Source organism: Zophobas morio, unplaced genomic scaffold, assembly GCF_036711695.1.
Source record: "Zophobas morio isolate AGI-343-1 ecotype UQ-CSIRO unplaced genomic scaffold, CSIRO_AGI_Zmor_V1 ptg000088l, whole genome shotgun sequence".
NCBI lineage: Eukaryota > Metazoa > Arthropoda > Insecta > Coleoptera > Tenebrionidae > Zophobas > Zophobas morio.
Genome location: NW_026972193.1, coordinates 1 through 14153, shown reverse-complemented (window position 1 = coordinate 14153; position 14153 = coordinate 1). Strand labels below are relative to the sequence as shown.

Genomic DNA, 14153 nt, shown 5'->3' with positions numbered 1-14153 from the left:
TACTGCCTGGTGGGAGCTTCGCAAAACTGACTTTTTTTCCATTGTCTTGAGAAGGCACCAAGATACATTGCAGAATTCTATATACACAAAAGATATTTATCGCCACCTGCGTCAACTTTTTTAGCATCTCGTTAGTAATGCCGTCAAGACCGAGTGCATTCCATCGTGATAGCGCAGAGGGTGTATTAGCGAGTTCTTTGGCCGTGCAATGAGTCCTCATCGATGGTTGAGGCTCTCGCGGTGTTTTGCCTTCGCATGAAAAGGTATTCGAAGCTACAAGCAAGCAGCCAGATGGTCAGCAAAGAGCGCCGCGTTATCACCATTGATTCAGCCATTATCACGCCATTAAGAAGCGGTGAAGATGGTGTGCGGCGGTAGTTTTTGATTCGTTTGACAATTTCCAACAACGATAGTCGTCCTTCGTTAGCTAGTACAAACAAGTCCTACAGTTTTGCCTCCCAGTGACTATTGTAAAAAGCGGCAGTGTCTGTCTAACGTGCTTGTGAAGGCGGTTAGCGTTAGTGCATCGTCGGGGTTTTGTGTAATAGCGTCCAAGCTTATCAATCGGTGGCGCTGACGGTTATGATATATTGAATAACCCGATGGACGATAACCAGGGTTGTACGCAGCTTCGCGGGCATAACTGTCACTCCTGCTTCTCCTAATAGGGGGTATCCAAAGGATAGGGATTCTTCAACGGCACCTAAAAAAATTTGTCCAGTCCGTAAAAGATGTGCGCAGCAAGACGGACAGATTATTAAGGCTCGAGCTTACCCAGCTCGACTATCGAGCCACGGCTTTTTAGACAGCTATGTCGAGGGCATCCAAAGACTCCCTTTTCGCTATGTGCGTTAATGGTTGAGGCGGTTGCCAGCACGCTCGTTTAAATTTTTCAATCGACTGTTTTAAGCAGCGACAGTTAAGACGCCAAGAAGAACAGCGGGCAAGCCGCGTTGAAGTAGGATCTTTATGGCCTCCAGATGCAGAGTAACAGTAGCTCCCACTTTCAGGTGCATCTTGCTTAACAATGCGACATCCACGTCTTCATTCTGCAACAGCTACAGCAGTTCGTCCAATCTGCAGTGCACTCTGTTGGGATCCCACTGCAAGAGTTTTTGAGGTGGCACAAACTTTTGCCGACGGTGGTAAAAAAAATTGTTGGAGTCAAAGATCCCCATGCAAGACATTAGCTTTTAAAGTAAACCCCTCTGCGCTTTCTTTATCCTCTAAAAAATTTTCTCTATTTCCTTTCACGATTTTTTATTATATTAACTGTTTGTATTAATAAAAAGGTGTTTTGGTTAATTTTTTATATATTCTTTTATATATTTTCACTGGCATAACTAGAATGTTGGAAGTTTCGGGTAGCAAAGTCGACAGAACAAATTTAAAAACTGTAGAAGAACTTCAAAAAACTTTACCTTGGTATAAATATATATTAAAAACTATTTGTGAATCATTTACTTTTAATCTTTACTAATTCTCTAAATTTATATACTGAAAACTTTGTAAGTTTATAATTGTTTGGACGTCACTAGCAAAGAAATATATATTTATTCAAAGTACGAGTGACATGTTTAGTGATTATTGTTGGCAGTTAAATTTTTTTCATTTCTTATAGTCTTTTTGAGAACTTAAAAGTTAATCTATAGTTAGTTTTTAGTACCGTCTCTCTCTTTTTTTGGGTTTCTTTATAATTTCTACAATATTAAAAAAATTATTGATCAATTTTTAACGTGTTACATTTTTCTTCTTTAAGAAGTCTTTGTATACCATTTGCAGTTTCTTTTACAAATATTATTTTAAAGTTAAAGTACTGTAAGTTTGTTTCCATTCTAAATTTGTTAAAGAGAATTTTTCTTAATAAACTTTCCTTCCCTTTTTTATAAAAGTTATATCGGAATAATTTATTCTTAAAATAAAAAGAATATTTTACTAAATATTTTAATTTATTCAATTATTTATTATAAAATTAATTTTTTTAATTGTAATTTTTGTTAGGCCAAAAGTCGGCTTTTGGAAAAACTAAAAAAAGAATATTTTTTAGATTTTTATAATTTAAATAGATTAAATTTTAAAAATAATCATTCTTTTAATTTCTCCAAAGCTTACTTATCCTATAAAACTTTAATATTATATAATTTTCATATATTGTAATCTTTTTTATAATTTCAAAAAGTAAATCCGATCTGCTAATAGCTTATATATATTTCTAATTTGTGATTTATATTTTATTAAATTAATTTTTTAAAGAAACTTATTCGCTTCGCTTAAAGCTTATAATAAATTACAGTGTTAGCTAATTTTCTAATAAAATTATAATTAACAATTTATAGTTTACAGTTTTATTAATTTACTCTAATATTTAGTTAACAAGTTTTAAAACACATCGTATCATATACTTTTTTCAATTGAAGAATAATTTGATAAATATATTTTTAATTTCTTTTACAATTCGCTTAAAACTTAATAGATCTTTTTGCATGCGGATTTTTAATTAAATTTATATTTAATAATTTATAAAATTTTCAAGTTTACTTGACAAACTTTAATATTAAACGAATAAAAGTTTTTTAAAAACATCTTATTTTATACTTTTTATTTGAAGATAAATTTTTTTAATATAATTTAATGTTTTTTGCAGTTCGCTTAAAGCTTATAATAAATTTTAATGTCAATTTTATTAAAATTATTATTAATAATTTAGAAAAGTAGTCAAATAATTAATATATATTTTTAAGTTTATTTAACTATTTTGACTAGATTTATTAATAAATTTTTTTTATAACATTTATTTTTATAATTAAGTAATCTAAAACTAAATTTTTATTTAATTTTATTTTTTTTTGAATATATTAAGTTTTAAAAAGCATTTTTTTAAACAATTTTCTATTAAATTTCTGTTCAACTGAATAAAATTTAATTAATTAATTAATTTTTTTTAATTTTAATTTTCTAAAAAAGCCTTTTTAATATTTAATTTAATTTTTTTTTTGCTTTAGATTTTCTTATATAAATTATATTTATTTTTTTCTATGACAAAAATTAATTTTGAATTACTTTTAGCAATTATAATTATAATAGTAATAATAAAAATAAATTATTTTTTTTTAATTAGATTGTTAAACCTAATAAATAATTTGGGAAAAAATAATTTTATAATTGAAAATTAATTTATCTTAAAAATTTAATTTTTAAATAAAATTTTTTTCAGAAAAAAATTTATAACTTCTACATATTGATTTGAAATTCAATTTATATAAATTATTCATGGATTACTTTTTAGTAGTTTGCCTTATTTTTCTATTTTACTTTTTCTTTTATGTTTTACTATTTTCTACTTTATTATACTATTATTATATAATATATATACTTTTTCTTAGCTTTTATTATAAAATTAGTAGGCAAATGATTAAACTTTGAGCTAATATTATTAGTAAAAAAAATAAAAATAATTTTGAGAATTAAATTTATAAAATTAAAAAATAATTTATACTAAAGGAGCTAAAAGTATAAAATACCCTGCAAGCCATCAGTGGGCGTAAGTTCATGCTCTCCCTGTTTCACGTGTCTCTATATTTACTCCTTTGTGATTGGTGGCTTCATTATTATTCCACTGATTGATTAGACCTGTGCCCTATCTTACCAGATTGTGTGATTTATGAGTAGTTTTTGTGTGTTTATAACTTTTAAGAACGACTTTTTATTAAAAGTTTATAATACTTAAGAGACGAGCTTATATACTTCTATAATAAAGAAAAATTAATAAAAAAAAAGTATACTTATTACAATAATAAAACTTTTATTAAGAAAAAAAACATAATGAGACGAGTTCTTATACTTTTGAAATAAAAAATATAATTAGTATCACTTTTCATAATAGTACTACTTTTATTAAAAAAAAACTTTATACATTATTATATATTAATAATAATAAAAATAATATATTTAAAGGGTCGAAAAGTATCGCCCGAACACTCTCGAAGAACTTTGCTCTCAAGAAAACGTTGTGGGGACCAGTACGTTAATTGTTATTATTACCTGATTATTATTAATGATATTTATATAACAAACTTAATAACTTTTATATATAATTTTTTTAGTACAAAAGTTTATAAGCGAGCGAAAGCTGTCCCATTTGTTGTTTTATGGCCCTCCGGGTATGGAAAAAATAGTTTCCTTTGAAACTTATCAACATTAATATTACTATTTAGAAACTAAGAAAAAAAGATTAATACACATCTCTTAAAAATATATATTATATTTATATTTATTTTTTTAATATTAGCAATTTGTGTAAAAATATATTTACTGAATATATTTTTTATTTTTTTTAATACTATAATAGTGTACTAAATATTATTTTTTAAAGAAAAATACTTTTTTATATTATTAATAAGAAACTTAAAAGAAGATTTATTATATGTTTATATAAAATTTTATTATTATTAAATTTTGTATTAAAAAAAAATAAAAAAAGACTTCTCTTATTATTTATATCTTTATAAAAAAGTTAAATATTTATTATTATATTTACTATACTTTTTAATTATATATAAGAAAATTTATATAAACATTATTATATAAAAAGAAATAATTATAAACTTTTTAGTTTTCCCATTATGGAAAGGAAATATCATAATGAAATATTAATATTATTAACTTTTATTATATCTATTATTTCTATATTATAACTTTAATTTTTAAAAATATATATTTTTGTTTTTATTAGTTTTCTCTTATTTATATTATAATTGCTTATAAATGATTAATATTTTTTTTAAATATATTTATTTTTTATTACTTTATTTCATATATTACTATTATGTATAAATAATTTAACTTTTTTCGCTTTTATTGTAATTATAATCAATATTATATAACTTTTATTTATTATTATTATTACAGTTATTATAATTATTTCTTTTATTTTAGATGCAATAATATTTTTTATTACTATTATTATATATATTATTATTTATAATATAAATTTTTTTACTTTTTTTATTTATTATTATAATCTTATAACTTTTTTATATTATTTATGAATATGAATTTGGTTTATTTTTCTATTATTTATTTTTTTATATTAACATTAGTTTTTTTCTGTTTTTTATTTGCAATTTTTTTTTACTTTTATATAATTATAATTATAATTATTGCTTTTATATTTATCTTATTATCTATGAAGTATCTTTTTATGCACCTTCATTATAATTATATTTTTAACTTGTATATATTATTAATATCATATATATCACTATTATTGTTATGTATATTTTTATTATTTTTCTTATTATTATTTATAAATCTCGACTTTTATTTCATTAAATATAATTACTTTTATATATATGTTGTTATTTTAAAGTTATAAATTTCATTTATTATTATTACAAAATAAAATTTTATAATTACTCTTATATATTTAATATCAAACAATTCCTTTATATATTATTATCTATAATTCTTTACTTTTATGGTCGACATATAATTATTATTATTATTATATATAAACTCTTTCTTTTTTCATTTTTTATTATTAAGGTTTAACAATTTCTTCATTTTTATTTTACTTATATTTCTCTTAAATATTTTATTATCAATAATAAAAGTAAACTTATTTATCTTTTTTTAAAATTATATATTTCTTTTATAGTTTCTTTCCCTTTTTTTATTATATAATTTATTATTATAAACTTTTTTAAAACTTTATTATTTAAAAAATTATTATTTTTTTATATTTTTAATTTTAAAGCAATAATAATATTATTAGATATTATACAGAGTATAACCAATTTACTAATAAATAAAAAATGGCGTGCACAAGAAAAATTAAAGGGGCGAGTCAGCGTACTCATTAATTTTATTAGACACATGCTCTAATCTTATTGGAAGAAATGTTTGGGGTTTGAAAAATTCGAGTCAGTCATAGGACGGAATATAACGTGCTTAAAGAAAAAGCAAAATAAGATTTATATCTTACCAAAATAAATAAAAGTATCACATTGATGAAAGTTGTAATGTCTTATAACTTCGAATTAAAATTTATTATTGGTGTTTTAATTTTTTTTAGACGTTTTCTTTCTTTATAATTATTAAATATTATTTTATATTTTCTATTTAAAAACTTTTTTTTGAATGAGATGATTATCATTTTTATATATTTTACTTTTTATATAATTTATATTTGTTTTTATATTATAATACTTTTATTTCCTTATATTTTATTATTACTATTTATGTTTTTATATTGTATTTTTATTTTTTTTAATTATAATACTTTTATTTTCTTATATTTTATTATTATTTATATATTTTCATTTTACTACTATTATTATTTTTATCATTATAAAAATTTTTATTTTTTTATATATTATTAAAATTTTAATTTATAGATTCTTTTTAATTTTTCTTTTTATATAAATTATATTTGATATTTTTTACTCTCTATTATTTTTATAATATTATTTTTATTAAACTTATTATTCTTATAACATTCTTCTTTAACTTTTATTAAGAGAAAGTTCATTATATTCATTTAATCTTTAATTTTTAGCTTTTTTATATTTTACTATTTACTACAATTATTCGATATTTTATTTATGTAAAGTTGTTAAGCGTAAATTTTTTATATTGATAAAAAAATATTTAATTATTATTGTAGTATTGACTTATTTGTTTATAATATTATAGAAAACTTTTAATTTTTATATTTTAATTATTATACTTTACTTTTGTGTAGTTAAAAATAATTTTAATAATAAAATAATAGAAAATATAGTTAACTTTTTAATATTTTTTTAAATATATTTTTTACTTTTTTATACGATAATTTGCCTTTTTTTTATTTTCTATTAGTATTATTAAGAAGTTTTTGGTATATTTTAATTACTAAAAATTTATGCAATTTTACTGAAAAACGGCAGTAAATTTTTTTATAAAAATCGCTGCAATAAATTTTATAAGAACCAATCAGGTTTTTAGCGTTAATTTCTTTTACGATGCAATTGGTCGCTTAATTAAAGTTATAAGGACGGGCCTTTTCTGATTGGCTCATTATTACTTTAAAAAAAGGATGTCAAATCGTGAAACTTAAAAGCTTCTATTATATTTTACTTTATTATGCTCTTGAAAACTTTTTTTATATTTATATAAATACAAACTTTTTTTTGTAAAAGATATGTTTCGAGTCGGAAATTTTATAAAAGTGAAGGCGTTGAGTTTTCCTTTTTAAAAAAAAGTTTAATAAAAATAATTCTTGTCATTTTAATAGGCACTGGGAAAACTTCTACAATTTTAGCGTTGGCCAAACTTATGTACGGGCCCCGCTTTAGATCGATGATCCTTGAGGTTAATAATAATAACAATAATTATTATTTATATCTCAAGAAAACTTGATTTAATAGTTTAAAAATTATTTTATAAGCTAAATGCTTCTGATGATCGGGGAATCGACGTAGTACGAGAAAAAATAAAAGCATTTGCTAGTACGAGAATAATATTTAGGTATTGTGATTATTATTATTACTATCACACCCTATTATTATCAATGTTCAATAAATTTGTTAAAACAAAAAGGTTTATAAGGAGATAACAACAGTAAAAAGAAATTTAAAGCTTATAAGCAATTATAATAATAACGATTATAATGTGAATGTCATTTTCTATTATATACTGCTTTACATTATAATTAAAATGTAATAAATTTTTTAAAAAACGGATTTTTTTTTAACTTTTTTTTTAAGGAATTATTTTTTATTAAAAAGTTTAGCAATTGATTTTGACTTTTTATTAATATTAAGAATTTTATTTTCTTAATTTTAAGAGTTTTTTATGTACACATGAGTATAATGCTATCTAATAAAAGGCACTACAATGCACCAATAGAAAAGCAGTTTTAATTAAACTATTAATTTTATTAACCAATTATTTTGTAGTATTTAACTCGTGATCAATTTTTTTTATAACCCCCTTTTTTAGTTTATAATCTTTTTTTATAGAATAACGTTTTACTTTAATCATAGTTCTGGTTTTAAACTTATTATTCTCGACGAGGCTGACGCTATGACGAATGCTGCTCAGTCTGCACTCCGGCGGGGTCAACAAAAATATAATAATTATAATTATAATAAAATTTTATTTAAAAAAAATTTCATATATATTATATATGCTTTTTTTAAATTATTTTTCATTGGTTTATATTTTATTTAACTTTAATTGTCCTATATATTATTTATCATAAAAAATTTCTTGGTGGATTTGTTATATATTTGTAGACGAAATGGTATTTGCTTTTATTATTGTTGTTATTGGCTATTTTAAAATGTTTATTTATAGTAATTGTTTTTTGCTTTTAAACGGTTTTTATTGGGTATAAATATTTCAATTAACTTTTCTTAACGAGTATATTTTTATATTATTATTATTTAATATATATTTACTATAAATGATTATTTATGTATACAACTTTTTACCTTATTTAAGTCTATATTATCTATATATTATTGTTATCAATAATTTATAATTATATTGTTTGTATATCTTATAATTATTTTTATTTTAATATTGTTGTTGCATTGGTTGCCCAGTGTAAACTATTCGGCTTCATTTTTATATCATTATTCATTTACTACTTAATTGATTGTTTTATTTAAAAATTTTTAATTCCCAGTCTATCGATTTATTAATATTTCATTAATTTTTGAAAAATATTATTAATTCTATAAATCTTTTTTTTTTGGGTTTGACGTTTATTTTTATATTTATTTTCACTTTTTACTAATGGTTTATATATTTTTATTATTAGTTTCATTAGTCACTATTGTATTGTATATTAATATTATATTCATTGGTTTTTTATCGGAACTTATAGTAATTGAGAAGTACACAAAAAATGTTCGTTTTTGCTTAATATGCAATTATATATCAAAAATCATCCCAGCCATTCAGTCACGCTGCGCAAGGCATTCATTATTATTATTATTATTATAATTACTGTTATTATTTTCATGCAGTTTTCGTTTTCAACCTCTTCTAATGTCCTCTATTGAAAAGCGATTGGAGCATGTGGTTCAGTCAGAAAAGTATAAGATAAAGAAATAAATAAATAAATAAATGGAAATTAGTATAAAACTTTACAGGATCACTCTAACTGATGATGGGAGAAAAGCACTTTTACGTCTTTCTAAAGGAGATATGCGGAAAGTTTTGAACATTTTACAAGTAAATAAGAAAACTATTATTATTACTATTATTTATTTATATTATCGTTATAGGCTGCTTCTGTGGCACATGACGTAGTTGATGAAAAATGTTTATACGAGTGTACTGGTAAATTATCTATGTTTTTATTGGTCCATAATATTATTATAAACAAAATATAACTGTTCTGATTGGCTTCTTTAAAAACACTGTTACTAATGTTATGGGGCTTTCTGCTTTCGCCTTAGCCAATGAAACTTTATATAATCTTTACGTTAGCCAATTATCATATTATATGAAATTATTTTTTATATTTTTTATTAATGATGAATTTATATGCTACTTTATTATTCGTTATGTACTTAAAATATTATTGACTGCTTATACCGCAAAAAAAAATTTTATTGGTTTATTTTAGTTTATTATTTTTTATAATTTTTATTGGCTGAATTGGCGCCCTTCAGGCCAACCAATGCCGCAAGAAATTTCCAATGTCATCACGTGGATGCTCAACGATCCACTCAACGTTGCTTTTAAAAGTATTATAAAAAAACTTATTATATTTTTTATTTTTATAGTAAACTTCATTTTTTTCCTAATAAATAAAACTAAAAGGATTAAATATAGTTATAATATCCACATAAAGGAAAAAAAGTAATTATTTTTAAATATAAATATATAACGTATTTGAAGTATTTATTCAATATATTTTACAAGCTATAAATTGAAGTAATATTGGTGATGATTATCTATAAAAGAAGTAATGAGTAAATTTTTTAAGCATATTATAATAATAATACTGATAATATTTAATATAAAATTTTAATATAAAATTTGTAAAACAGTTTTCAAGTTAAATAATTATTACTATAAATAATTTTTTTACAAGTTATAAATAATCATAAAATTTATTATAAAAACTTTTATTAAGTTATTAAAAATAATAGTATTAAATTTTTAAAGTTAAATGGAAATAATAAAATTTATTATTTTTTAAATAGTAAAATACAAGATTATAAGCAGTAATTTTTTATTAGTAAAATATTAAATTAGTTTTTTTAATAACTAATTGAAAGAAAATCTAAATAGTAAAATTTTATATAATTAATAATGTTTATGAGTAAAACAGAAGAAATATATAATTAATTTTTAAAGTTTTATGATTATAATATAAAGTTATTATTCAGTAAGACATCTCTCAACTACGTGGCACTTATACCATGTGTTATTATATCACATGTTCTTACTACATGTCTACACACATGATTTATACCACATGAGTGCGTCATAGCACGTTTTTCTATGTTGGCTCCACAATTTGTACTTTTTGTATTTCTTCCTAGAAGGCATGAGTACCTTTTCTCAGAGGACAGTAAGTTGATTGCCCCTCCTCTCTTTAATTTTTTTTTAAATATACAATAATAAAATATATAAGAACTTTTAAGAGTAGAACAAAAAAATATATTTAACTTTTTATAAAAATAGGATTTCCGGATAATAATACCCGAAAAATAATATTTTGAAGTTTTTTTTTTAAGTTTAAATATTTAACGTATAAAATAATAAAAAATAATTTTTTTAAAATATAATTTTTAAATATTTTTTTACTAAAATAATTATAAATTAAGTTTCCTGTATGTATTTATACGAATAAGAAAGTTATTGTGAACTTCTTAAATGCTAAAACACAAAATATATAAAAAAAGGTTTTTTTTAAGTTAGAATAGTAGTATTAATTTAAATTTCGTAAATATTAAAGTAAATATTACGTAAAATATTAAATTTTTTTGAATAGTAAAACACATAATAATAACAAAGTTTTTTTTTCAAGGTAAATAATAATATTCACAAACTATAAAAAGTAAACAACAATAACAAATAAATTTATTACAGACTTAATCATAATGAGTAAATTCATAATATTTTTGAAAAATTTTCTTTATAATAATAAAAGTTTTTTTATATAATTAATAATAAAAAATTTATTATATAAAATTTATAAATTGTAATAATATATAATTTTTGTTTACTAAGACCTCAAATATTAAAATACAAATTTTTTCCAAGTTTTGATTGTAATGATAACAATAATAACAGTAATAATAATAAAAGATATTATTGAACTGAAAGTTACGAAATCGCTCTCCACCGCGGACCTTCTTACTGAAGTGCACCTTTACAGCAGTCGCATCGCTTTTCCTCCTTCAATTCGCATCTTCTTATTGGATAATTTATCTATTATTGAGTAATATTCATTCGCCGATAAAAAAATTTAATCTCATTGAAGTATTTTTATTGGCTTCAATTTTACTAGTGGTCTTTAAATTTAAATATTATAATTTCATTTTGGTTTTGAACTATTTATTATATTATCAAATAAAAATTTTATTTATTTCTTTAGTAAAATTTTTGTTATTTATTTAAATAATTCAAATAATTATTTAAAATATTTTTATATAACTTGTTAACATAAAAATGTAAATTGAATTATCATTAAATTTTTCTGAATTAGTTTTTTTTATATTTTTTTCTGAAATTTGAATTTACTTTATTTAATCTGAATTTTTATTGAAATATAAAAGTTGAATATAATTTTTTATTAATATTTTAGTCTCAGAATTTACTTTAAGTTGACATGTAGAAGTTTTTTTAACCTTAATTATTTTATTTACTACTTCGAAATTTTTATAGCGATCTTAAAATTGAATAGATTTTTGTCGACTTCTTAATTATAAAATTTAATAAATTATTTGTGTTAAATTATTTATTTGAAATTTAATTTTAATAATTACATAATCTTTTTTAAAAGATTGAGTTAAATATATTTCCATATCAATTTTCTAAGACTAAAATTAAATTTAAATTACTATAAATTGTGGTCTTTTTTTTTTAAACTGATTTATTTTCGTTAAAAAATTTTATTTAACTTAACTTTAAATTTAATTTTAGTAATATTTTGAATTTTTATTACTATTTTTAAGTTATAATTTTTTTGTAAATTTTGTAAATTTTGTATTTTCAAAAATTTAAAATTTAACATAAATTTTGAATTATTATAAAGTTCTTTTTTATATATATATGAATTTTAATTCATGTTTACAAAAAGATTTTTCATTATTAGTTAATTTACTTTTAAAAATAATTTTTAAATAATTGGAATTTTTTTTAGTAATACAAAATTTAAATATATTTTTTATAATTTTCTTTAATTGAATTTTAATTATTAATTTATTTTCATTGTAAACTTTAAATAATGTTTTTTTAAAATTTTATTATAATTTTTATTTTAATAATAATTTAAATTTTACAGTATTTTTAAAGTTGATAATTTTTTTTGTCAATTTGGTAATTCTTATTGCTTAAAAGTTTTACTTAAATTATTTAAGTTTTTTAAAATTTAATTTAAATTGTTTTAAGTTTAAAATTCTTTTAAATTAATAAATTTTTGATTAGATATTACAATTTTAATTTTTTACTACTTTCATTATAATTTTTTATTTTTATTTTTATTATTATATTTTTAGTTTCATCGTTTTTATTATATTTAAATAATTTATCATTATTCTTATTCTTATTTATGATTATTATTATTAACTATTTTTGCTGATTTGACTTTTCAAATTATTTTATTTCTTTGTAATATATTTAGTGTGTTTTTGTTAATTTAATTTATATTTGAATTTATCTTTTTATATGTAAATTTAAAAAATTTAAATTATTTTAATTTTTGCTTTTCATCTTATAACTATTATTTTTAAAATTTTTAACTTCTTTATTATTTTGTTTAGTTATATTTTTTTCATAAGTTGTGATTTTTTTTTAAATGTGTCTTTTAATTATTATAGTTATTATTATTTATTATTATTATAGTTATTATTATTTATTATTAGAAATTTATTAGTAAAGTGATTTATCTTTTCTTATGATTTTATTAATACTATCAATTATTGATTTTACTTTGTTATGTTAGTTTTTAAATTTTTTTTGTATAGTAATTCTGTATTATTATTAATATGTATTACAATATAATTATATAAAATATAAAAGTTTCTATACAAGTTTTATATTTTATTGTTTTTCTTTTGTTTATATATTTTTTTAACTTTTATTTATTAATTTATTACAATTTTTCTAATTTTCGTTTTACTCTTTTTTTTGGAATATTTTTTTACTTGCACTTATTTATTTATGGATTTATTCCAATTTTTTATTTTTCTTTTTTTTTTTGTAAAGTATTTTTATTATTTTTATACATTTTTTTCTAAAGTTATTACTTTTGTTTTTTGGCGATATATTTTTTTCTTTTTTTATTTATTAATTTTAATACATTTATTAATTTATTTTTTAATTTTTTTTTAGACGAAGGGTGGCTTCTGGCACTTCTGATGATATACAACTCAGCGCAATGATTGCTGTATTCGTTAAAGCGAGAGAAGCCATCGCAGCATTAACAGAATAAAAGGAAATTACCATAACCAAATAATTTTACAATAATTATAATAATAAATGTTTTTAATGTATAAAAAATACATAATAATAGTCATAAGTAAAATATTAATATATATTTTAAAAAAAAATTTATTATAATAATTATAATAATCATTAAAAAAAAAGAATACATAAAATTCTTATAGAGTAATATAAAAAAAATTATAGTAATATTAATATATAAAAAAATATATATTCATACAAGAAATATAAAGTTTTTTTCTTCAAAAAAATTCAATATATTGACAAGTAAAATATTATAAAAATTTGATAATATACCAAAAAGTTCATTAATATTTATTTATAAAAGAATAATTCAAAATAGATTAATTAGTAAAAAATATATTTATCAATTTAAATTTATTAAAATAAAAATTAAAACTTTCATTATCTTAATAAAAATATAAAATAAAAATACTTCCAGGGAAACAATATTGGACTTAAATTAATATATAATTTTAAAA

The 14153-nt window shown here is 19.8% G+C and overlaps 1 pseudogene; it reads left to right on the top strand.

Annotated features, from left to right (window-relative positions):
- Positions 1-1348: 1348 nt before the first annotated feature.
- Positions 1349-13660, top strand: LOC135144256 (replication factor C subunit 5-like; annotated as a pseudogene).
- Positions 13661-14153: the final 493 nt, after the last annotated feature.